The 3914-nt window shown below is 42.7% G+C and overlaps 1 pseudogene; it reads right to left on the reverse strand.

Moving 5' to 3' along the window:
* Positions 1-313: 313 nt before the first annotated feature.
* Positions 314-2657, reverse strand: LOC149274918 (vimentin-type intermediate filament-associated coiled-coil protein pseudogene; annotated as a pseudogene).
* Positions 2658-3914: the final 1257 nt, after the last annotated feature.

The raw sequence follows: 3914 nt of genomic DNA on the forward strand, positions 1-3914 counted from the left end.
TCAGCTGTGATGTGGGTCGAAAATATCCTGCTGTCTCAATGTAGCAAAAGGAGACTAAAGAGAATCAGTGGCAACCTTTAGCACTTACAAAAAGAGTGATCCGAAACACTCGATGACCATGATTGCGTGAAAATTTTTTTATCAAAGCTTTAAAATAGCCAGATAAAAAAAACAAAAAAAAACCAAACATACACACTAGAGGTGCACCGTTTTTTGTATCCCATTTGCCATTCTAGGATCACCCCTTTGAGTGCTAAAGGTGGGCACTGTCGGTCCCTCTTCTCCAGAAGAAGAAAAAATAAGTGCCAAAACATTAGACTGTTGTCCCAAATAGTGTTCTGTCTACATCAGAGTCATCAAGGTCATCTTCGCTTTGTAGGTAGTCTGGAACGTTCGAAAGACCGTTTCGATCATCCACTGCTGGCAGGCATGGTACACCCTCTGCTTCTACCATGAGGGAAACCAAGGAATCCAAGAGAGGACGACTACGACACATTTGGGCCAAAAGATGACCGTGGTGTCTCAGCCGTTCCAGCTCTCTGTCCTTTTCCTTGATAGTGGCCACCAGTCTCTGCATTGCCTCTTCAGACTGTACCAGTCTCTGACGGAGTTCAGAAATTTCACTAGAATGCAAAAGGAACAAAAGGTCAGTCTATTCCAAAACACAATACTGCATATGTTAGCCTGGTCCTCTATGACAATTAATAGCATAATTCAAACAATTGAAAGTAACATACAAGTTAAAATAAAGCAGTTAATCAGAAATAGAGGGTCTGTTGTATGCAATGAAGTATCATATAAAATAGCTAATCCGTTATTAAATTGAAGATTAAAAAAAACAAAAAACTGTTGTTTAACACAACATACGGGTGCCAGTGTTCTTTCCCCAGCTATCAGGGATGTTACATGTGATGTAACTTGCACGCAACCACATCCATGACATTTGAGTTTATTCACTAAAGAGAGAGTTGTGGAGTCTAAAAGCCTTAATGTTCATTAGTCCACAGTAAGACACATTCTATAAATGGAGACAGAGCAACACTCTCTGCCTAGGAGTGGGTGTCCAGTAAAGACGACCGTATGAGCAAATGATGCTCAACGAGGTTAAGAAGAATCATGGAGTGTTTGCTAAAGTCTTACAGAAATCTACGGAACGGGCTGATGTCTCGGTTGATCATAGGTAAACTTAGTAGGCTCAGTAAGCTCCTGCTGTCCAAAAAACCATTGCTGCAAAAGAGCACATGCCCTATTGGCATATTATTGTGTGGATACATAAAAACAAACAAGTTGTTAGGAAGGAACACGTCCTGCCATGTATTGGGAAGAAACGACACAGTCGCCAACATCGTCACATCTGTGAAGTATGGTGGAGGGGATTTGGGGCTGCTTTGCTCCCTTAGGGCCACAATAGTTGGCCATAGTATATGGAAAAATTCCCAAGTTTACCAGGACATTTTGCAGAAGAATGTAAGGTTCTCTATCAGCCAATATGCCAATTGAAGCTCAACAGAAGTTGGTTGCTGCAACAGGACAACAACACTACGAACAGAAGTAATTCAACAATATAATGACTCCAACAGAAAAAATACACTTTTTGGAGTGGTCCAGTCAGGGTCCTGACCTCAATACTGAGATTCTGCGGCATAACCTCAAGCGTGACCGATTCACACCAGCTGTCCCAAGAACATTGCCAAATTGAAACCATTTTGTAAAGTACAACGACCCAACATTCCTTCTGAGTTGTGCAGGGAATGTTTGGTTCAGCTTATTGCTGCCATAGGGGTGTTAACCAGTTATTAAACTGAAATCCAGGCAATTCCATATATGTTTGCACACTGTACAAACCTGTCTTCATTCAATACTGTTTTAAAAAAATTTTGAGATCACAATTGGAGTATTTATGTCTCCAAAACTGTTTCTTAGTCAGCGCCAAAGAATAAACGCGTGCCCCGCTTTTGCTCTGACCACTAAATGACACCTACGCAGCAAGCGTCTGCAGTCACATTAATAAAAACATTACAGGGACAATCCAGCCATCATATACACTTTAATGCAGGTGAGAGGCCCCTTTACATTTCCATTGTGTCCCTTTTGTAAATGCACAGCCACTTCTACCACCCAGCTATTTTCTATGCAGGAGATGCGCTCGGCTGAACACATCTTGTAGGACACAGTATGCTTACCATCAGTCAGCTCCAGCGCTGGCTTTGTGAGCGCTGTGGGTGGGGTTCATATAAACGATGGGTATTAAAGTGATCATAAAGTACTTCAGTATGATTTGCTCCCCAAATATACAGACTGGAGGGCAGCATTGGGGCATTTCCCTGTTACCTCTTGGTGGATGTACACCATGAGAGCATGTTATTTCTACCAGATCCAATGGGATGTATTCCACTGAACAACCAGCACACACTGTATTAATGCAGTCAATCTATAGAACGTTGTTAGGATCATTACCTATATACCTTATGCAAAGACACAACTGACCTGTCCTTGTCATCAGCGATCTCCCTCATGGCGGCCCGGTACTGCTCGTCTTTGCGGATTAGACTCTCTGCTTGTTCCCTCACAGTGCCCTCCAGTTCTGCCACCCTGTGGTGTAGAGCTGCCAGGTGGGCATTGGCCTCCTTTATCTGAACTGCACTCAGAGCAGACATGTTACAAGTATCCCCAAAGCTCAAGTTATATATCTGAAAAAGTCATCTTTTCTCATGTGCAACCAACCTAACAAGTGCCACATCTGAGAGCTACATACGAATTATAACATATGCTGTCACTACATCAAGACATTCATTTAGATGATGTTTACAGGCAAAGGAACAGAACTGATCCAGTGCAACTAGGTAGTGCCTAACTGCGAGCAGACGACTAGACCGTCCTCATAATTCCACTGCCAGCTTTTTGAGGGGTCCAATTCCAGCTGTAGTAAGACCGAAATCTCTGTGACCCAGACCAGTCTCTCCTGTCTGTATTGCAAACCGGTAAGACACTATCACCGATGCGATAATCACCTAGGGCTACCTCAGCATCCCACAGTCTCTACCGTCAGGTCGTTAATTAGCTATGTAATTAACCAAGGAAACTTCTGCAAATATTTAACTTTCTGCAGTCACGGATACAGGAAGCGTGCAAATAGGGGCTGCTGATTGGACGACATGCTACCGGGGAATCTACACGCTGGTTGGATGGCTGCTTTTTTTCCTCTTCGTGCTCTGATTGGCTGTTTAGTTAGCTGAGCTGGTTTGGTTAGCCAATTAGGTATTATAGCCGGGGGGCGGGCCGTAGTAGGTACAGGGTCTTAGCTGTGCCGTTATGGCGCGTGGGCTGATCACAAGAAGTCTGGGTACGTCTAGAGCGGTGTTGGTTAAGTCCGCAAGCAGACGTGCGTTTTAATTCTGAGGGGCGTATTCTTTATTATTTCGTTAGTTTATTATAATATCTAGAAGGGAATCGCTGGAACTGTGTACAATGAAACATAACGTGAAAATAAGTAAATTTGTTCCCCAAAATGATCTGGACGCCTTGCGTCAGGACACAATGGACCTTTGTTGAAAGAAGAGTCTATTTCTCCAGCTACTGTTATAGATAAAGCATTCCACGGGTATACAGTCTAATACATGCTTTGCAACCAATTTGAAAGTACTGTTAAATAAAAGTACTGCAGAGAACAGATGAATCAAGGCATATTTATGTTCACGTCTCCTCTACTTCATCATTCTAGATTGTAAGTTTGCGAGCAGGACCTTCCGTAACTAATGTGTTTGTCGATTCTAGTGTTGTTATCCCTTTTGAATGTATATACTGTAAGAATCGCTGGGTAAATGTGGTACTCCCCAAGCACATGATGGCCAAGCACCTGTATGATTGCAGATATTACTAAGAAATGCTTGGATTCCCTTCATATTGTCAATTTG

This window comes from Sceloporus occidentalis, unplaced genomic scaffold, assembly GCF_023333645.1.
Source record: "Sceloporus occidentalis isolate IW3139 unplaced genomic scaffold, rSceOcc1.0.p SCAF_311, whole genome shotgun sequence".
NCBI classification, from domain to species: Eukaryota; Metazoa; Chordata; class Lepidosauria; order Squamata; family Phrynosomatidae; genus Sceloporus; species Sceloporus occidentalis.